This window comes from Pseudorca crassidens, chromosome 4 (assembly GCF_039906515.1).
Source record: "Pseudorca crassidens isolate mPseCra1 chromosome 4, mPseCra1.hap1, whole genome shotgun sequence".
NCBI lineage: Eukaryota > Metazoa > Chordata > Mammalia > Artiodactyla > Delphinidae > Pseudorca > Pseudorca crassidens.
Genome location: NC_090299.1, coordinates 94182541 through 94205496, shown reverse-complemented (window position 1 = coordinate 94205496; position 22956 = coordinate 94182541).

Here is a 22956-nt window from a genome sequence, read left to right as displayed (position 1 = left end):
GGAACCTCTGCATGCGGGACCCTAGGAGCACGTGAAATTAGACAAAGCACAAAGGATAAAAAAGGTCAGACTTGACTTTATTGCCCAGATTCTATTTTTATCTCCCAGGGATTTTTAATGGGCTTTGCTGGGGACAAACCCCTCCTCTGCCTTTTGTCCCGTTCCTCATTCTTGGAGTGCTGAGGGTGCAGACCTTTCTTCTGTAACTGCTGAGTGCTGAGTTGGGAGCCCTCATACCAGGGGACGAGGGTCAGAACTTCTCCCCAGCAGCCTCCAGGTGACGTTGATTGGCCCCAGGACCCCTGCCTCCCTGCTCGTCCGCCTGAGCACCAGCATTGGAAGTGTTATAGATTCTAATGACCTTTAAGGGTCCAGGAAAGAGATGTGCAGAGACGCTGTGGGGGCCGGTTTCACCCCGCCCCACATTTGTTCGGCCACCTTAGGCTGACCGTTTCTGCCAGCCTAGATGCTCTGACCAGTAGTCTGCTCTTTCTTCAATTAGGCCCCTGAATTAACGTAAAAACAGCACCAGGTGTCAGAGCCCTGCCCGCTCAACTCCCAGACAGTCCAGGGTCAATGGTGATCAAGGACCATGATGGCCACTGAGTCAACAGCCTTTTGAAGTAAACAGGAGTCCAGCCGGTCTTATTGGCCACCATCATCACGGTGTCTGTAGGCTTTTCTATGGTGACAGTGTGATATACGTTTCCCCCGCCAAGATTATTAGCTCCCCTCCGGGTGCAGTAAGTCCTGCAAGCAGTAGTCTACTCCTTCGGGACACACTATTGTTGTTTTATGAGAGAAACTCCAGGTCAAGTGATGTTCACACGAGTCGTCATGGTGCCCTGTTGCCCCTGGTTATCTCTCTGGATGTTGGAGTTGGAGGGCCTCCTCACTCGAGGTCGGTGTGCCCACGGAGCGAACCCTGCAACTTCAGGGCATGGTTGGTGATTAGGATCACCACGTGGGGTCCTTTTCCCTTAGGAGAGAGGTGGCCTTTTGGGCTGCTGATTTTCAGGTTTTTAGATACCGCCAGTATCTTGGCCAGATGTGGCAGTGGGCCAAGCCCCTTGGTGACTGTAGTTTATCCTACCTGGATGGCATTCTTGTGTTGTTCCATTTCAAGTGGTCCCAGTTTTTGCACTAATTCTCCAATGGCGACTCACCTTTCACCGGGAATGGAAAGGTCAAAGGGTTTAGCTCAATTAGGGAGTTCCAGGGCAAGGGTCTGAATTGACTGCTCTTTCCATTCTTGAAAGGCCACTTCTGGATTCTGTTCAAAAGGATCATCATCTTTTCCTTTCAGTGTTTCATATAGAGGCCCAGCTAGTAGACTGTAGTTAGGGATCCAGAAGCAGCAAACCCTGGCCTCCCCAGGAACCCCTAAGCTGTCTTCTAGTTTTAGAAAGGGGTAAGGCTGCAAATGGTTTCTTCCCTTTCCTGGGATGGGCTTCTCCGACCTTCTGTGAGAATGAAGCCCAGGCAGGTCACCGCAGTCTGTGATATTTGAGCTTTTTCTTGGACAACTTCTATCCTTTATTGGCTTGGTAGTTCAGAGGCCTCCTTAGTAGGGCTGGCGATCAGAATGTCGTCTGCATATTGAAGGAGGGTTTCCTTTTCCAGAGGTAGAACTTTTCAGTCTTTAGCTAAGCTTTCCCCAAAGATGGTGTGGGAATTTTTGAACCCTTGGGGCAAGACGGCCCGGAAGTATTGTTTTAGTTGTATGTTGAGTCCTGCCACTCACAAGCCAAAATTTCTTGTGACTCTGGGACTAATGGAATACAAAAGAAGGCATCATTGAGACTAATACAGAATACCATGTCCTGGTGGTTGGTAGAATGACCAGCAGGGTGTAGGAATTAGGAGCAACTGGAGGTATATCCTCAGTGGCTTCACTGACTGTCCTGACATCCTTTACCAGGTCCCCAGCAGCCCATGGGGCTCTCGTGGTCAGGCCAATCCCAGGATATGGAGCTCTCCTGGGCAGGTACCCCACCCCCAACCCAGCCCACGGGGCTCTCGTGGTCAGGCCTCTCCCAGGATACAGAGCTACCCTTGCAGGTACCGTGGCAGGGCTGGGCACACAGGAACCGTGCACATAGCTCTCACTGAAGAGCACCCCCATCTCACCTGTCGCTCAGAGCTGACACAGAGCACCTCAGAGCAGGACTTGAACTAACAAACAGCAGCTGCGACAGGTCTGTGACCCTGGGCATCACTCTGTGTGGCCTCCCTCCACCTGGTCTTCCAGAGACTTCCACTGCACCCGGGGCACCAGGCCTCTGTCTCCAACCACCACCCACCCCTCCTCTCCCTGACTCCTGGGTTCCTCTCATTAGGAGAGGCTTTTCTTGAAGTTGTCTCCCACTCATGGGCCAGATAAAATGATTAGAAAACAAGCCAAAGCTGCAGCCCCTTGTCTATCCTGACTCTCAGGAGCCCACACCTGTTCCTTGGACCTGGCCGGTTCAGCAAGTTCCATTTTCTGCAACTGTGAGCCCCTGAGGGGTGATGATTGGCTGACCTGGGCAGCCTTACCGTGCCGGCCAGCCCTCCCCAGGTGTGCCTGGGTTGAGATCAATATAAATACCACTCCAGGCAGCAAGAGCCCCTGCAGCCGTGCCTGACGCCATTTTCTCTGCCCTGTCAGCAGTCTCGGGGCTGGGCTGGTGGGAGGGAGTGAGAGGCCACGGCTTTGTGGGTGGCCCAGTGTGAGTGGGGCTCTGCTGGACTTTCTGCAGCAGTTGCCAGGCTGCCACCTGCTAAAGAAGAGGATGTGTCACCCATACCTGCTGCTGGAATTTCTCCCTGGGCAGAGGTGAGGAAGGAAAAAAGCAGTGGGAGCAGGGACAGGACGGGTATCTCAGGCAGGGAAATGGAAATCTTCCAGAAGAGCACCCAGGACCAGGGCCATCCTGGCTGGCCTGCAGGCACCAAGTCAGCTGGCATGCTGTCACTCATGTGGCTCCATGGCCCTTCCTCTAGGCTTTCAAGTCCTTGTATATATTCAGGTGTTTTACCTGGGAAGGGTGGGAACAGTTCAGCAGCAACTGGCCTGGGGCTCAGCTCACGTTCACTCACAGATGCCTCGGCACGGTGCCCCAGCTTTGCAATGAGGATGCTTGTTGTGTGGGGGCTGCTGGCTGAATGGGAGACGATTCCCCACCACTGACCAACTTCAGAATTGTTTACAACTGGAGCAAGGGCCCTGATACGGTTTTCCTCTGAGTAACTGGTGGGTTCTGTTTTTTTTTTCTCTTTTTCGTTTTTGGTTCAAGGTAGAATTTATTCCTCTTTTTTGTATTTACAGATATAAGCATGGAAATAATTTATTCATATAAATACATGTATGCGAAGGGAATAATTGTTTTTTCTGTTTTGTTTTTTAAATTTTATTTCTTTTTAATTTTGAATTTTATTTTATATTTTTATACAGCAAGTTCTTATTGGTTATCTATTTTATACATATAAATGTTTACATGCCAATCCCAATCTCTCAACTCCTCCCACCACCACCCCCCCAAGAGCTTTCCCCCCTTGTTGTCCATACGATTGTTGTCTACATCTGTTGCTCTATTTATGCCTTGCAAAACGGTTAATCTGTACAGTTTTTCTAGGTTCCACATATATGCATGAATATACAAGATTTGTTTTTCTCTTTCTGACTTACTTCACTCTGTATGACAGTCTCTAGATCCATCGACGTCTCTACAAATGACCCAATTTCATTCCTTTCATGGCTTAGTAATATTCCATTTTATATATGTACCACATCTTTATGCATTCGTCTGTCTGTGGGCATTTAGGTTGCTTCCATTACCTCGATATTGTAAATAGTGATGCAATGAACATTGCGGTGAATGTCTCTTTTTGATTTATGGTTTTGTCTGGGTATATGTCCAGTACTGGGATTGCTGTATCATATGGTAATTCTATTAATAGTTTCTTAAGAAACTCCATATTGTTCTCCATAGTGACTGTGTCAATTTATATTCCCAACAATAGTGGAAGAGGCTTCCTTTTCTCCACACCCATTCCAGCATTTGTTGTTTGTAGATTTTCAGATGATGCCCATTCTAACAGGTGTGAGGTGATACCTCATTGTTGAGTCCATTTCGTTGAGCAAGGGGTAGGTCTTCTCTATTACATATTTGGCTTATGGAACGGTATCTGTTCTAATTTCAATCTCTGGTTTTATGCAGCACCCCAACTCACCTTTCGCCTTAAGCAAGCATAAGTTGGTTTTCTACATTTGAGACCCTGTTCTGTTATGTAATTCAGTTCCTGTGTAGCCAAGTTTACATTCCTTGTAGTAGTGATATCTTATGATGTTTGTTTTTCTGTGTGACTTATTTCACTTAGAATCATCGTACCTGAATCCACTCATTATGCTGCTACGGGCCTGATGACATAGATTTCATTGCTGAGTGATATTGCATTGTACGTAAGTACCACAACTTCTTTACCCATTTTGCGCTTTCTGTGATATTGAACTTGTACCGTAAACGAGGTTCTTGTAAACAGAGCCGTCCCAAACTTTGGGGTGGCTGTGTCTTTTTGATTTTAATTTCCCTAAGCTATAGGACCATAAGTGGAAGTGCCCTAGGCTCTGTTGCTTTGTTTTTTAGATGTTTCAGGAAACACCATACACTTCTCCAGAGTGGCTGTTGGCAATTTACATCCCGCCCATGAACATAACAAGGCTCCCAGTTCTCCATGGCCTCTCCTGCCTTTCTGGATTTTACACTTTTTTCAGATGGCCCTTTTGACCAGGGGACAGTGAGACTTCATTGTAGTGCAGATTTCCTTTGCAAGCTTGCTTGGTTGGCCAAAAAGGGCGTATGCGTTTTTTCCTGAATATATTCAGGAAAAAACGCATACGCCCTTTTTGGCCAAGTGCATCATTGTGGACGTTCTGCCTCTTTTCCTATGCTTTACATGCAATTCCAGTCTACCTCCTGAAATCGGTTTCCTGCAATTCTGCCCCGCTTTCAAGTCCTCTTGGCAGCCTTACTTCAATATATTTTTGGACGATAGCTGTCATTTATAACTCTGCAGGTTTGTGAATGATAGTGCCCCTGAGCTCCTTTCTTCAACTCGCTTTCTTGTGAGCTGGCCGCAACACCGCAGCATTGCTTCAGGCCCTAGTGTGGTTCAGGCATGGCACGCTGAGCCTTTGGTTAATTCCTCTTCCTGGTGGGAAATGAGAGTTACATTTGCCCGTCCAGACACCTCCAGCTAGTCTCTCATTGGTTCTCCCTATTCCTGTTCATTTTCCGCAGAAATTGCAAACTGGGCCAAACAGGAGGTTAAAAGCACTGACTCTCCAAGTGGGGAGAGTGTTAGTAAAGCGTCTGGAATGTGTCACCCGAGTACCAGGGCATGAAAACTGACACAATTGAACACGTTTCCCGATCACATGGTGGATCATACTCTGGGTTCCACATGCATGTTTTAGCTGAAGGAAGAATCCCTTAAACCTGGAGAGTTGAGACCCATGGAATGGGTACCATGCAATATGACTTCAAAGGGTCTGCATTTGCTCACCGAACCTCACCAATCCTATCACTGCTGCGTTTATGCCGCTGTACACACGCTTGATTCTCTTTCGGAGACATATAAATCCATAGGTTTTAAGATTCTTACTAGTCAGGTATATTCTTAGGCGTTTAATATGGGGTGTAGAGTCCACTTCGTTGATCAAGGAGTAGCTCTTGTCTATTACATATTTGGCTTATGGAACGGTATCTGTGCTAATTTCAATCTCTGGTTTTATGCAGCACCCCAACTCACCTTTCCCCTTAAGCAAGCATAAGTCAGTTTTCTACATTTGAGACCCTTTTCTGTTTTGTAATTCAGTTCCTGTGTAGCCAAGTTTACATTCCATGTGGTAGAGATATCTTATGATGTTTCTTTTTCTGTGTGACTTATTTCACTTAGAATCATCGTACCTGAATCCACTTATTATGCTGCTACGGGCCTGATGACATAGATTTCATTGCTGAGTGATATTGCATTGTACGTAAGTACCACAATTTCTTTATCCATTTTGCGCTTTCTGTGATATTGAACTTGTACCGTAAACGAGGTTCTTGTAAACAGAGCTGTCCCAAACATTTGGGTGGTTGTGTCTTTTTTAATTTAATTTTCCTAAGCTATAGGACCATAAGTGGAAGTGCCCTAGGCTCTGTTGCTTTGTTTTTTAGATGTTTCAGGAAACACCATACACTTCTCCAGAGTGGCTGTTGGCAACTTACATCCCGCCCATCAGCATAACAAGGCTCCCAGTTCTCCATGGCCTGTCCTGCCTTTCTGGATTTTACACTTTTTTCAGATGACCCTTTTGACCGGGGGGCAGTGAGACTTCATTGTAGTGCAGATTTCCTTTGCAAGCTTGCTTGGTTGGCCAAAAAGGGCGTATGCGTTTTTTCCTGAATATATTCAGGAAAAAACGCATACGCCCTTTTTGGCCAAGTGCATCATTGTGGACGTTCTGCCTCTTTTCCTTTGCTTTACATGCAATTCCAGTCTACCTCCTGAAATCGGTTTCCTGCAATTCTGCCCAGCGTTCAAGTCCTCTTGGCAGCCTTACTTCAATATATTTTTGGACGATAGCTGTCATTTATAACTCTGCAGGTTTGTGAATGACAGTGCCCCTGAGCTCCTTTCTTCAACTCGCTTTCTTGTGAGCTGGCCGCAACACCGCAGCATTGCTTCAGGCCCTAGTGTGGTTCCGGCATGACATGCTGAGCCTTTGGTTAATTCCTCTTCCTGGTGGGAAATGAGAGTTAAATTTGCCCGTCCAGACACCTCCTGCTAGTCTCTCATTGGTTCTCCCTATTCCTGTTCATTTTCCGCAGAAATTGCAAACTGGGCCAAACAAGAGTTTAAAGGCACTGACTCTCCAAGTGGGGAGAGTGTTAGTAAAGCGTCTGGAATGTTGCACCCGAGTACCGGGGGACGAAACCTGAGACACCTTTGAACACGTTTCCCGATCACACGGTGGATCATACTCTGGGTTCCACATGCATGTATTAGCTGAAGGAAGAATCCCTTAAACCTGGAGAGTTGAGACCCATGGAATGGGTACCATGCAATATGACTTCAAAGGGTCTGCATTTGCTCACCGATCCTCACCAATCCTATCACTGCTGCGTTTATGCCGCTGTACACACGCTTGATTCTCTTTCGGAGACATATAAATCCATAGGTTTTAAGATTCTTACTAGTCAGTTATATTCTTAGGCGTTTAATATGGGGTGTTGAGTCCACTTCGTTGAGCAAGGAGTAGCTCTTGTCTATTACATATTTGGCTTATGGAACGGTATCTGTGCTAATTTCAATCTCTGGTTTTATGCAGCAACCCAACTCACATTTCCCCTTAAGCAAGCATAAGTTGGTTTTCTACATTTGAGACCCTGTTCTGTTTTATAATCCAGTTCCTGTGTAGCCAAGTTTACATTCCGTGTAGTAGTGATATCTTATGATGTTTCTTATTCTCTGTGACTTATTTCACTTAGAATCATCATACCTGAATCCACTCATTATGCTTCTCCGGGCCTGACGACATAGATTTCATTGCTGAGTGATATTGCATTGTACGTAAGTACCACAACTTCTTTATCCATTTTTCGCTTTCTGTGATATTGAACTTGTACCGTAAACGAGGTTCTTGTAAACAGAACCGTCCCAAACTTTGGGGTGGCTGTGTCTTTTTGAATTTAATTTCCCTAAGCTATAGGACCATAAGTGGAATTGCCCTAGGCTCTGTTGCTTTGTTTTTTAGATGTTTCAGGAAACACCATACACTTCTCCAGAGTGGCTGTTGGCAATATACATCCCGCCCATGAGCATAACAAGGCTCCCAGTTCTCCATGGCCTGTCCTGTCTTTCTGGATTTTACACTTTTTTCAGATGGCCCTTTTGACCGGGGGGCAGTGAGACTTCATTGTAGTGAAGATTTCCTTTGCAAGCTTGCTTGGTTGGCCAAAAAGGGCGTATGCGTTTTTTCCTGAATATATTCAGGAAAAAACGCATACGCCCTTTTTGGCCAAGTGCATCATTGTGGACGTTCTGCCTCTTTTCCTGTGGTTTACATGCAAATCCTGTCTACCTCCTGAAATCGGTTTCCTGCAATTCTGCCCCGCTTTCAAGTCCTCTTGGCAGCCTTACTTCAATATATTTTTGTATGATAGCTGTCAATTTTAACTCTGCAAGTTTGTGAATGACAGTGCCCCTGAGCTCCTTTCTTCAACTCGCTTTCTTGTGAGCTGGCCGCAACACCGCAGGATTGCTTCAGGTCCCAGTGTGGTTCCGGCATGGCACGCTGAGCCTTTGGTTAATTCCTCTTCCTGGTGGGAAATGAGAGTTAAATTTGCCCGTCCAGACACCTCCAGCTAGTCTCTCATTGGTTCTCCCTATTCCTGTTCATTTTCCGCAGAAATTGCAAACTGGGCCAAACAGGAGGTTAAAGGCACTGACTCTCCAAGTGGGGAGAGTGTTAGTAAAGCGTCTGGAATGTTGCACCCGAGTACCAGGGGACGAAAACTGAGACACATTTGAACACGTTTCCCGATCACATGGTGGATCATACTCTGGGTTCCACATGCATGTTTTAGCTGAAGGAAGAATCCCTTAAACCTGGAGAGTTGAGACCCCTGCAATGGGTACCATGCAATATGACTTCAAAGGGTCTGCATTTGCTCACCGAACCTCACCAATCCTATCACTGCTGCATTTATGCCACTGTACACACGCTTGATTCTCTTTCTGAGACATATAAATCCATAGGTTTTAAGATTCTTACTAGTCAGGTATATTCTTAGGCGTTTAATATGGGGTGTAGAGTCCACTTCGTTGAGCAAGGAGTAGCTCTTGTCTATTACATATTTGGCTTATGGAACGGTATCTGTGCTAATTTCAATCTCTGGTTTTATGCAGCACCCCAACTCACCTTTCCCCTTAAGCAAGCATAAGTCGGTTTTCTACATTTGAGACCCTGTTCTGTTTTGTAATTCAGTTCCTGTGTAGCCAAGTTTACATTCCATGTGGTAGAGATATCTTATGATGTTTCTTTTTCTGTGTGACTTATTTCACTTAGAATCATCGTACCTGAATCCACTCATTATGCTGCTATGGGCCTGATGACATAGATTTCATTGCTGCGTGATATTGCATTGTACGTAATTACCACAACTTCTTTACCCATTTTTCACTTTCTGTGATACTGAACTTGTAGCGTAAACGAGGTTCTTGTAAACAGAACCGTCCCAAACTTTGGGGTGGCTGTGTTTTTTTGATTTTAATTTCCCTAAGCTATAGGACCATAAGTGGAAGTGCCCTAGGCTCTGTTGCTTTGTTTTTTAGATGTTTCAGGAAACACCATACACTTCTCCAGAGTGGCTGTTGGCCATTTACATCCCGCCCATCAGCATAACAAGGCTCCCAGTGTTCCATGGCCTGTCCTGCCTTTCTGGATTTTACACATTTTTCAGATGGCCCTTTTGACTGGGGGGCAGTGAGACTTCATTGTAGTGCAGATTTCCTTTGCAAGCTTGCTTGGTTGGCCAAAAAGGGCGTATGCGTTTTTTCCTGAATATATTCAGGAAAAAACGCATACGCCCTTTTTGGCCAAGTGCATCATTGTGGACGTTCTGCCTCTTTTCCTTTGCTTTACATGCTATTCCAGTCTACCTCCGGAAATCGGTTTCCTGCAATTCTGCCCCGCTTTCAAGTCCTCTTGGCAGCCTTACTTCAATATATTTTTGGACGATAGCTGTCATTTATAACTCTGCAGGTATGTGAATGACAGTGCCCCTGAGCTCCTTTCTTCAACTCGTTTTCTTGTGAGCTGGCCGCAACACCGCAGCATTGCTTCAGGCCCTAGTGTGGTTCCGGCATGGCACGCTGAGCCTTTGGTTAATTCCTCTTCCTGTTGGGAAATGAGAGTTAAATTTGCCCGTCCAGACACCTCCAGCTAGTCTCTCATTGGTTCTCCCTATTCCTGTTCATTTTCCGCAGAAATTGCAAACTGGGCCAAAGAGGAGGTTAAAGGCACTGACTCTCCAAGTGGGGAGAGTGTTAGTAAAGTGTCTGGAATGTTGCACCCGAGTACCGGGGGACGAAAACTGAGTCACATTTGAACACGTTTCCCGATCACATGGTGGATCATACTCTGGGTTCCACATGCATGTTTTAGCTGAAGGAAGAATCCCTTAAACCTGGAGAGTTGAGACCCATGGAATGGGTACCATGCAATATGACTTCAAAGGGTCTGCATTTGCTCACCGAACCTCACCAATCCTAACACTGCTTCGTTTATGCCGCTGTACACATGGTTGCTTCTCTTTTGGAGACATATAAATCCATAGGTTTTAAGATTCTTACTAGTCAGGTATATTCTTATGCGTTTAATATGGGGTGTTGAGTCCACTTCGTTGAGCAAGGAGTAGCTCTTGTTTATTACATATTTGGCTTATGGAACGGTATCTGTGCTAATTTCAATCTCTGGTTTTATGCAGCACCCCAACTCACCTTTCCCCTTAAGCAAGCATAAGTTGGTTTTCTACATTTGAGACCCTCTTCTGTTTTGTAATTCAGTTCCTGTGTAGCCAAGTTTACATTCCGTGTAGTAGTGATATCTTATGATGTTTCTTTTTCTGTGTGACTTATTTCACTTAGAATCATCGTACCTGAATCCACTCATTATGCTGCTATGGGCCTGATGACATAGATTTCATTGCTGAGTGATATTGCATCGTACGTAAGTACCACAACTTCTTGATCCATTTTTCGCTTTCTGTGATATTGAACTTGTACCGTAAACGAGGTTCTTGTAAACAGAGCTGTCCCAAACATTGGGGTGGTTGTGTCTTTTTGATTTTAATTTCCCTAAGCTATAGGAACATAAGTGGAAGTGCCCTAGGCTCTGTTGCTTTGTTGTTTAGATGTTTCAGGAAACACCATACACTTCTCCAGAGTGGCTGTTGGCAATTTACATAATGCCCATCAGCATAACAAGGCTCCCAGTTCTCCATGGCCTGTCCTGCCTTTCTGGATTTTACACTTTTTTCAGATGACCCTTTTGACCGGGGGGCATTGAGACTTCATTGTAGTGCAGATTTCCTTTGCAAGCTTGCTTGGTTGGCCAAAAAGGGCGTAGGCTTTTTTTCTTGAGGAAAAATCGCATATGCCCTTTTTGGCCAAGTGCATCATTGTGGACGTTCTGCCTCTTTTCCTATGCTTTACATGCAATTCCAGTCTACCTCCTGAAATCGGTTTCCTGCAATTCTGCCCCGCTTTCAAGTCCTCTTGGCAGCCTTACTTCAATATATTTTTGGACGATAGCTGTCATTTATAACTCTGCAGTTTTGTGAATTACAGTGCCCCTGAGCTCCTTTCTTCAACTTGCAATCTTGTGAGCTGACCGCAACACCACAGCATCGCTTCAGGCCCTAGTGTTGTTCCGGCATGGCACGCTGAGCCTTTGGTTAATTCCTCTTCCTGGTGGGAAATGAGAGTTAAATTTGCCCGTCCAGACACCTCCAGCTAGTCTCTCATTGGTTCTCCCTATTCCTGTTCATTTTCCGCAGAAATTGCAAACTGGGCCAAACAGGAGGTTAAAGGCACTGACTCTCCAAGTGGGGAGAGTGTTAGTAAAGCGTCTGGAATGTTGCACCTGAGTACCAGGGGACGAAAACTGACACATTTGAACACGTTTCCCGATCACACGGTGGATCATACTCTGGGTTCCACATGCATGTTTTAGCTGAAGGAAGAATCCCTTAAACCTGGAGAGTTGAGACCCATGGAATGGGTACCATGCAATATGACTTCAAAGGGTCTGCATTTGCTCACCGAACCTCATCAATCCTATCACTGCTGCGTTTATGCCGCTATACACACGCTTGATTCTCTTTCGGAGATATATAAATCCATAGGTTTTAAGATTCTTACTAGTCAGGTATATTTTTAGGCGTTTAATATGGGGTGTTGAATCCACTTCGTTGAGCAAAGTGTAGCCCTTTTTTATTACATATTTGGCTTATAGAACGATATCTGTGCTAATTTCAATGTCTGGTTTTATGCAGCACCCCAACTCACCTTTCCCCTTAAGGAAGCATAAGTTGGTTTTCTACATTTGAGACCCTGTTCTGTTTTGTAATTCAGTTCCTGTGTAGCCAAGTTTACATTCCGTGTAGTAGTGATATCTTATGATGTTTCTTTTTCTGTGTGACTTATTTCACTTAGAATCATCGTACCTGAATCCACTCATTATGCTGCTATGGGCCTGATGACATAGATTTCATTGCTGAGTGATATTGCATTGTAGGTAAGTACCACAACTTCTTTATCCATTTTTCACTTTCTGTGATATTGAACTTGTACCATAAACGAGGTTCCTGTAAACAGAACCGTCCCAAACTTTGGGGTGGCTGTGTCTTTTTGATTTTAATTTCCCTAAGCTATAGGACCATAAGTGGAAGTGCCCTAGGCTCTATTGTTTTGTTTTTTAGATGTTTCAGGAAACACCATACACTTCTCCAGAGTGGCTGTTGGCAATTTACATCCCGCCCATCAGCATAACAAGGCTCCCAGTTCTCCATGGCCTGTCCTGCCTTTCTGGATTTTATACTTTTTTCAGATGGCCCTTTTGCCCGCGGGATAGTGAGACTTCATTGTAGTGCAGATTCCCTTTGCAAGCTTGCTTGGTTGGTCAAAAAGGGCGTATGCGTTTTTTCCTGAATATATTCAGGAAAAAACGCATACGCCCTTTTTGGCCAAGTGCATCATTGTGGACGTTCTGCCTCTTTTCCTATGCTTTACATGCAATTCCAGTCTACCTCCTGAAATCGGTTTCCTGCAATTCTGCCCAGCGTTCAAGTCCTCTTGGCAGCCTTACTTCAATATATTTTTGGACGATAGCTGTCATTTATAACTCTGCAGGTCTGTGAATGACAGTGCCCCTGAGCTCCTTTCTTCAACTCGCTTTCTTGTGAGATGGCCGCAACACCGCAGCATTGCTTCAGGCCCTAGTGTGGTTCCGGCATGACATGCTGAGCCTTTGTTTAATTCCTCTTCCTGGTGGGAAATGAGAGTTAACTTTGCGCGTCCAGACACCTCCAGCTAGTCTCTCATTGGTTCTCCCTATTCCTGTTCATTTTCCGCAGAAATTGCAAACTGGGCCAAACAAGAGGTTAAAGGCACTGACTCTCCAAGTGGGGAGAGTGTTAGTAAAGCGTCTGGAATGTTGCACCCGAGTAACGGGGGACGAAAACTGAGACACATTTGAACACATTTCCCAATCACACGGTGGATCATACTCTGGGTTCCACATGCATGTTTTAGCTGAAGGAAGAATCCCTTAAACCTGGAGAGTTGAGACCCATGGAATGGGTACAATGCAATATGACTTCAAAGGGTCTGCATTTGCTCACCGATCCTCACCAATCCTATCACTGCTGCGTTTATGCCGCTGTACACATGCTTGATTCTCTTTCGGAGACATATAAATCCATAGGTTTTAAGATTCTTACTAGTCAGGTATATTCTTAGGTGTTTAATATGGGGTGTTGAGTCTACTTCGTTGAGCTAGGTGTAGCTCTTGTCTATTACATATTTGTCTTATTGAACGGTATCTGTGCTAATTTCAATCACTGGTTTTATGCAGCACCCCAACTCACCTTTCCCCTTAAGCAAGCATAAGTTGGTTTTCTACATTTGAGACCCTGTTCTGTTTTGTAATTCAGTTCCTGTGTAGCCAACTTTACATTCCGTGTACTAGTGATACCTTATGATGTTTCTTTTTCTCTGTGACTTATTTCACTTAGAATCATCGTACCTGGATCCACTCATTAGGCTGCTACGGGCCTGATGACATAGATTTCATTGCTGAGTGATATTGCATTGTACGTAAGTACCACAACTTCTTTATCCATTTTTCGCTTTCTGTGATATTGAACTTGTACCGTAAACGAGGTTCTTGTAAACAGAACCGTCCCAAACATTGGGGTGGCTGTGTCTTTTTGATTTTAATTTCCCTAAGCTATAGGACCATAAGTGGAAGTGCCCTAGGCTCTGTTGCTTTGTTTTTTAGATGTTTCAGGAATCACCATACACTTCTCCAGAGTGGCTGGTGGCAATGTACATCCCGCCCATCAGCATAACAAGGCTCCCAGTTCTCCATGACCTGTCCTGCCTTTCTGGATTTTGCACTTTTTTCAGATGACACTTTTGACCGGGGGGCAGTGAGACTTCATTGTAGTGCAGATTTCCTTTGCAAGCTTGCTTGGTTGGCCAAAAAGGGTGTATGCTTTTTTTCCTGAATATATTCAGGAAAAAACGCATACGCCCTTTTTGGCCAAGTGCATCATTGTGGACGTTCTGCCTCTTTTCCTATGCTTTACATGCAATTCCAGTCTACCTCCTGAAATCGGTTTCCTGCAATTCTGCCCCGCTTTCAAGTCCACTTGGCAGCCTACTTCAATATATTTTTGGACGATAGCTGTCATTTATAACTCTGCAGGTTTGTGAATGACAGTGCCCCTGAGCTCCTTTCTTCAACTCGCTTTCTTGTGAGCTGGCCGCAACACCGCAGGATTGCTTCAGGCCCCAGTGTGGTTCTGGAACAGCACGCTGAGCCTTTGTTTAATTCCTCTTATTGGTGGGAAATGAGAGTTAAATTTGCCCGTCCAGACACCTCCAGCTAGTCTCTCATTGGTTCTCCCTATTCCTGTTCATTTTCTGCAGAAATTGCAAACTGGGCCAAACAGGAGGTTAAAGGCACTGACTCTCCAAGTGGGGAGAGTGTTAGTAAAGTGTCTGGAATGTTGCACCCGAGTACCAAGGGACGAAAACTGAGACACATTTGAACACGTTTCCCGATCACATGGTGGATCATACTCTGGGTTCCACATGCTTGTTTTAGCTGAAGGAAGAATCCCTTAAACCTGGAGAGTTGAGACCCCTGCAATGGGTACCATGCAATATGACTTCAAAGGGTCTGCATTTGCTCACCGAACCTCACCAATCCTATCACTGCTGCATTTATGCCACTGTACACACGCTTGATTCTCTTTCTGAGACATATAAATCCATAGGTTTTAAGATTCTTACTAGTCAGGTATATTCTTAGGCGTTTAATATGGGGTGTAGAGTCCACTTCGTTGAGCAAGGAGTAGCTCTTGTCTATTACATATTTGGCTTATGGAACGGTATCTGTGCTAATTTCAATCTCTGGTTTTATGCAGCACCCCAACTCACCTTTCCCCTTAAGCAAGCATAAGTCGGTTTTCTACATTTGAGACCCTGTTCTGTTTTGTAATTCAGTTCCTGTGTAGCCAAGTTTACATTCCATGTGGTAGAGATATCTTATGATGTTTCTTTTTCTGTGTGACTTATTTCACTTAGAATCATCGTACCTGAATCCACTCATTATGCTGCTATGGGCCTGATGACATAGATTTCATTGCTGAGTGATATTGCATTGTACGTAAGTACCACAACTTCTTTATCCATTTTTCACTTTCTGTGATTTTGAACTTATACTGTAAAGGAGGTTCTTGTAAACAGAGCCTTCCCAAACTTTGGGGTGGCTGTGTCTTTTTGATTTTAACTTCCCTAAGCTATAGGACCATAAGTGGAAGTGCCCTAGGCTCTGTTGCTTTGTTTTGTAGATGTTTCAGGAAACACCATACACTTCTCCAGAGTGGCTGTTGGCAATTTACATCCCGCCCATCAGCATAACAAGGCTCCCAGTTCTCCATGGCCTGTCCTGCCTTTCTGGATTTTACACTTTTTTCAGATGGCCCTTTTGACCGGGGGGCAGTGAGACTTCATTGTAGTGCAGATTTCCTTTGCAAGCTTGCTTGGTTGGCCAAAAAGGGCGTATGCGTTTTTTCCTGAATATATTAAGGAAAAAACGCATACGCCCTTTTTGGCCAAGTGCATCATTGTGGACGTTCTGCCTCTTTTCCTATGCTTTACATGCAATTCCAGTCTACCTCCTGAAATCGGTTTCCTGCAATTCTGCCCCGCTTTCAAGTCCTCTTGGCAGCCTTACTTCAATATATTTTTGGACGATAGCTGTCATTTATAACTCTGCAGGTTTGTGAATTACAGTGCCCCTGAGCTCCTTTGTTTAACTCGTTTTCTTGTGAGCTGGCCGCAACACCGCAGCATTGCTTCAACCCTAGTGTGGTTCCGGCATGGCATGCTGAGCCTTTGGTTAATTGCTCTTACTGGTGGGCAATGAGAGTTAAATTTGCCCGTCCAGACACCTCCAGCTAGTCTCTCATTGGTTCTCCCTATTCCTGTTCATTTTCCGCAGAAATTGCAAACTGGGCCAAACAGGAGGTTAAAGGCACTGACTCTCCAAGTGGGGAGAGTGTTAGTAAAGCGTCTGGAATGTTGTACCCGTGTACCAGGGGACGAAAACTGATACATTTGAACACGTTTCCCGATCACACGGTGGATCATACTCTGGGTTCCACATGCATGTTTTAGCTGATGGAAAAATCCCTTAAACCTGGAGAGTTGTGACCCATGGAATGTATACCATGCAATATGACTTCAAAGGGTCTACATTTGCTCACCGAACCTCACCAATCCTATCACTGCTGCGTTTATGCTGCTGTACACACGCTTGATTCACTTTCGGAGACATATATATCCATAGATTTTAAGATTCTTACTAGTCAGGTATATTCTTAGGCGTTTAATATGGGGTGTTGAGTCCACTTCGTTGAGCAAGGAGTAGCTCTTGTCTATTACATATTTGGCTTATGGAACGGTATCTGTGCTAATTTCAATCTCTGGTTTTATGCAGCACCCCAACTCACCTTTCCCCTTAAGCAAGCATAAGTTGGTTTTCTACATTTGAGACCCTGTTCTGTTTTGTAATTCAGTTCCTGTGTAGCCAAGTTTACATTCCGTGTAGTAGTGATATCTTATGATGTTTCTTTTTCTTTGTGACTTATTTCACTTAGAATCATCGTACCTGAATCCACTCATTATGCTGCTATGGGCCTGATGACATAGATTTCATTGCTGAGTGATATTGCATTGTACGTAAGTACCACAACTTCTTTATCCATTTTTAGCTTTCTGCGATATTGAACTTGTACCGTAAACGAGGTTCTTGTAAACAGAGCCTTCCCAAACTTTGGGGTGGCTGTGTCTTTTTGATTTTAATTTCCCTAAGCTATAGGACCATAAGTGGAAGTGCCCTAGGCTCTGTTGCTTTGTTTTTTAGATGTTTCAGGAAACACCATACACTTCTTCAGAGTGGCTGTTGCCAATTTACATCCCGCCCACCAGCATAACAAGGCTCCCAGTTCTCCATGGCCTGTCCTGCCTTTCTGGATTTTACACTTTTTCAGATGGCCCTTTTGACCTGGGGGAAGTGAGGCTTCATTGTAGTGCAGATTTCCTTTGCAAGCTTGCTTGGTTGGCCAGAAAGGGCATATGCGTTTCTTCATGAATATATTCAGGAAAAAACGCATGCGCCCTTTTTGGCCAAGTGCATCATTGTCGACGTTCTGAGTCTTTTCATATGTTGTCAATGCAATTCTAGTCTACCTCTTGAAATCGGTTTCCTGCAATTCTACCTTGCTGTCAGTGCCTCTTCATAGCCTTACCTCAATATACTTTTGGAAAATAGTTGGCCTTTATAACTCTGCTGGTTTTTGAATTGCAGTGGCCCTTAGCTCCATTTTTCAGCTCTTATTTTTGTGATCTTGCCTCATATCCACAGGATTTTTTCATGCCCTATTCTTCTTCTGGGGCGCCTTGCTCTGCCTTTGGTTAATTCTTCTTCCTGATGTGAAATTAGAGTGACATGTGCCCATTGAAACCGCTACAGCTATTTTCTCACTGGTTCCCCCTATTCCCATTCATCCTCCGCACTAACTGCAGACTGTGCGATACCGGAACTTAAAGGCATTGACTCTCCGTGTGGGGATGTTGTTAGTAAAGTGGCTGGAATGTTGATCCGGAGCCCCAGGAGAGGAAAATGAGGTGCGTTTTAGAAACCTTTCCCGATCATATGGTATACCATCCGCTGGATTTCCCATGCATGGTTTAGCTGTAGGAAGATTTCCTTCAACCTGGAGGGTTGGGACCCTTGGAATGAGTAGCATGAAGTATTGCATTAAACTTTCGGCAGTTGCTCACCAATCCTCTCAGCCCCAAGTGTCCAGCCTTATGTCTTATCCAGCTGTGGGGTTTATATGTGGTCATTCCATGTTGCATCACAGCCCCTGAGCGAATTTTGTAAGAATTTTTCTCTCTTTCATTGTTTCTGCGTTTTGGTTTTAAAATTTATTTCTATAATGGGGTTTAGCTCATTTTCACTGCTGTGTTTGGCCACTCTGCACACACTTGATTCCCTTATGGAGATATATCAATACATGGGTTTTAAGATTCTTATTACTCAGATATATTTCTCTGCAGTGTATAGGGTGTGTTGAGGTCAGTTCATTGAGCAAGGTGTAGATCTTGTCTAATACCTATTTGGTTTATTGAACGGTATCTGTGCTAATTTCAAACTCTGGTTTTATGCATCACCCCACCTCTCCTTTCCCCTTAAGCTGACATAAGTGTGTTTTCTAAATGTGAGACACTGTTCTGTTTTGTAATTCATTTTTTGTGCAGCCATATTTATCCTCCCTCTATAAGTGATATCTTATGATATGTTTCTTTTTCTGTTTGACTTATTTCAAGTAGTATTATCGGACCTAAATCCACTCTTTATCCTTCTACTAGCCTTATTACATTGATTTCATGGTGAAGAGATATTCCATTGTACATAAGTACCACATTTTCTTTATCCATTGTTCTCTTTCCTGGGATATTTAAGGTGTACTGAAGTTGAGGTTCTTGTAAACAGAGTAGCCCTAAACTGTGGTGTGCTTGTGTCTTGTTGATTTTTAGACTTCCCTAGATATACTTCCATGATTGGAAGTGCCCTATGCTCTGTAGCTCTGTTTTTTAGATGATTTAGGAACCACCATACACTTCTCCAGAGTGGCTCTCGGCAGTTCACACACTGTCCATCAGCGTATAAAGGCTCCCTGTTCTCCATGGCCTGTCCTGCATTTCTGGTTTTTACAATTTTTTCGGATGGCCCTTTTGACCGGTGGGAAATGAGACTTCTTTGTTGTGCACATTTGCATTGCTTGCTTGCTTGGTTGCCCATAAAGTGCGTATGCGTTTTTTCCTGGATATATTCAGGAAAAAACGCATACTCCTTTTTGGGCCAACTGCATCATTGTCGAAATTCTGCCGCTTTTCATGTGCTTTAAAGACGAGTCCAATCTATCTCTTGAAATCTGTTTCTTGCAATTCTGTCTTGCATTCAGATCCTCTTCTTTGCCTTACCTCAACATATTTTTGGACGTTAGTTTTCATTTATAACTCTGCAGGTTTGTGAATTGCAGTGACCCTGAGCTCCATTTTTTAAGTTGCTCTTTTGTGAGCTGGCCTCAAAGCCGCAGGATTGCTTCAGGCCCTATTTTGGCTCCAGCGAGGTGGGCTGAGCCTTTTTTTAATTCTTATTCTTAATTGGAAATTAGAGTGACATATGCCCGTCCAAACCCCTACAACTATTCTCTCATTGGTTCCCCCTCTTCCCGTTCATCCTCCTCACAATTTGCAAAATGTGTGAAACAGAAGTTTAAATGTGCTGATTCTCTAAGTGGGGAGATTCTAAGTAACGTGGCTGGAATGATGAACAGGAGCACGAGGAGAGGATAAATGAGGTGCATTTTAGACACATCTCCCCATCACATGGTGTACAGTCCTCTGGGTTTTCCATGCATGTTTTAGCTGTAGGAAGATCCCTTGAACCTGCAGATTTGGGACCCATTGAATGGGTACCAGGTAGTATTACTTTAAAGGGTGTGCATTTCCTCACCCAACCTCACATTTCTCTTAGCACGAACAGTTTCCAGCCTTATGTGTCATCCTGCTGTGGGTCTAGATGTGTTCAATCCATGTTGCATCACCGTCCCTGAGGAAAAGTTGTAAGAGGTTTTCTCTGTCTCTCTGTCATTTATTTTTTTCAATTTATTACTATATTGGTTACAGCTGATTTTCAAAGCTCTGTTTCTTGCTGCTGTACATCCACTTGATTCACATACAGAGAGACATCAATAAATTCTTTTTCAGATTCTTACCAGTCATATATATTCTTTTCCGGTGACTTGAGTGTGCTGAGTGCAGTTCTTTTAGCTACCGTGTAGGCCTTGTTGATTATCAGTTTGGTATTTGGAATGGTATCTTTGCTAATTTCAACCTCCTGGATGATGCCTCACCCCTCCCCACCTTTCCCGTTTAGCAGCCTTACGCGTGTTTTCTACATACTTGACTATGTTTTTCTTTTGTAATTTATTTCATGTGTAGCCATTTTGGATTCCACCTTTAAGTGATATCTTATGATATGTGTCTTTTTCTTTTTGAATTATGTCACTTAGAATGATCATACGTAACTCCTCCGGAGTTGTTACAACTGGCCATATTTCATTGATTTCCAGGCTGAGTAATATTCCACTCTACATAAGTACCACATCTCTATCCATTTTTTCCCTCCAGAGACATTTAAGTTATATCCTAGTCGAGGATCTTTTAAACAGAGAGGCAGTAAACATTGGGGTGCCTGTGTCCTCTCGATTTTTGTTTTTCCCAAGACATACGCCCATGAGTGCAAGTGCCCTATGCTCTGTAGCTCATTTTTTAGATGCTTTAGTAAACACAATACACTTCTCCAGAATGGCCGTTGGCAATATACATTTCCACTATAAGCCTCACAGGGCTCCCTCTTCTCCTTGCCCTGTCCTGCATTTCTGGTGTTTACACTTTATGAGGATGGCTCTTCTGACTGATGCGAAGTGATATCTTTTGTAGTATTGATTTCCAGTGCCCACCTGTTTGGTTGGCTAAAAAAGTGTATGCCCTTTTCTTGAATATATACAGAAAAAAACGCATACAGCCTTTTTGGCCAACTGCAATGTTGGCAATGTTCAGCCCCTTTTCTTGTGCTTAATGGCGAGTCCTTCCTACCTCCTCAAATCCCTTTCCTGCCATTCTCCCTTGCTTACCAATCCTTTTCTCTGACTTTCCTCAAGACATTTTTCAGTGATAGATATTTTCAACTCTGCAGTTTCATGAATTTTACTGCCCCTGAGTTCCATTGTTCAACTTGTGTTTATGGGAACTGGCCACAAAGCAGTGGGATTTCCTCAAGCCCTATACTGTTTCCATGGGCAACCCTAGCCTTTGGTCAATTCGTCTTCCTGATTGGAAATTAGAGTGACATGTGCCTGTCTGAACACCTAGGACTTGTCTCTCATTGTTCCTCATCCTTCCGCTTCATCCTCTGGACAAATTCCAAACTGTACGCAACAGGATGTTGACAGTGCTGACATCTCCAAGTGGGGAGACTGTTAGTAAAGACGCTGGAGGGGTGAACCCGAGCACCAGGAGATGAGGAGATGAGATGCCTTTTCCAAACTCTTCCCGATCAGACGGTATACCATCCTCTGGGTGTGACAGACATGTTTTAGCAGTAGGAAGAGTCCCATTCATGTAAGGAGAACACCAGGGCTTTTTCAAAATCAGTGTCTCCCCGAAACCCAAACTGGGGAATTTTTTAAGCTACGGCTACACATATGTTCATTAAGGGCCTTGGGAAGTAGGCAGAGTCCAAACTTTAGATGATTGAAGTCTTCAGGGTCAGAAGCACTCACCACCGGCTTCCCTTAGGTTACACTTTAACTGTCATTGATAGATGATGTCAATAAAAATATCTATTCTTTTTCCGATTATTTCCCCTTATAGGTTATTGCAAAATATTGAGTGTAGTTCCCTGTGCTATACAGTAGTTCCTTGTTGATGATCTATTTTATACATAGCAGTGTGTATGTGTTAATTCCAAACTGTTAATTTATCCCTCCTCCCACCTTTCCCCTTTGGTAATAATAAATTATAAGATTTTATACTTCTCAGAAATGGGGGAGCTGAAAGAAAGGTATCATTTTCAATGGAAAAGCATTTAAAACAAGATTGAAGCTTTAACCAAGATTATTAGGTGTACATCCTTGGAAAGAAATCACTTCATTTCTCTAATATTGACCTGACAAATAAGACAAACCTTTTCACTGAACTTGCTTATAATAAAGTGATGGAAATATCAAATGGAAGTGTTAGAAACATCTTATTTTACCCGAGCCTTATAAACTGTTCTATGTTAACTACAGTTTGGCTCACACATCTGTTCATTGAAGTTACAATAGTCTCAATTTCTGTTACTGATCCTCCAGAGTGGACCCCAACAAGTGTCCCCCTGCCCAGTGTCATTGGGGCCAACAGATCGAGACTGAGTTTGGTTCACAAGCAAAGGAAACTTTATATTTTAAACAGAGAATGGAGAGGTGAGAGCACGCACTACCCCGTGGGCTGTGGGCTGGGCTGCTGTGTAGAGATCCTGTCAGAGTCAGTGGGAGGGAGGGGGCGGAGCACTCGAGAGCCGGGTTGGCTGCAGCTCAGCCTCTATATCTCGGAGTCTGCACTGGGCCCCAGGAGCTGAGGTGTCGACCCAGCCATTCTGCACTAGGAAATCTGGTCTGAAGTGCCGGGTGTGGAACCTCTGCATGCGGGACCCTAGGAGCACGTGAAATTAGACAAAGCACAAAGGATAAAAAAGGTCAGACTTGACTTTATTGCCCAGATTCTATTTTTATCTCCCAGGGATTTTTAATGGGCTTTGCTGGGGACAAACCCCTCCTCTGCCTTTTGTCCCGTTCCTCATTCTTGGAGTGCTGAGGGTGCAGACCTTTCTTCTGTAACTGCTGAGTGCTGAGTTGGGAGCCCTCATACCAGGGGACGAGGGTCAGAACTTCTCCCCAGCAGCCTCCAGGTGACGTTGATTGGCCCCAGGACCCCTGCCTCCCTGCTCGTCCG